This window comes from Branchiostoma belcheri, unplaced genomic scaffold (assembly GCF_001625305.1).
Source record: "Branchiostoma belcheri isolate BF01 breed outbred unplaced genomic scaffold, Haploidv18h27 scaffold1040, whole genome shotgun sequence".
NCBI lineage: Eukaryota > Metazoa > Chordata > Leptocardii > Amphioxiformes > Branchiostomatidae > Branchiostoma > Branchiostoma belcheri.
This window is the reverse complement of record NW_017802426.1, coordinates 5945-6233: the sequence shown is the minus strand read 5'-3', so window position 1 is coordinate 6233 and position 289 is coordinate 5945.

Here is a 289-nt window from a genome sequence, read left to right as displayed (position 1 = left end):
TTTGTAGTGGGCCCGGGAGAAAATCTATAATGGAATAATATAACGTTGAATGATCGAAGAGACTATAACATACGAGGTGCCCTGAGTAAGAGGGAGGGAAACATTATCAGATCATGACCAATCCTCACCAGTAGGTGACACAGGAAGGTAAAACAACATCAAATATGTCACGTTACTGTCAGTCCTGCAATTCAGCTTTCAAAAGTACTCCATTTTAGTACTTGATTCTGACTGCAATCGAGTTTCCCTTTTACAGTCACATAAGATATACGTCTCACAGCCACAAAGT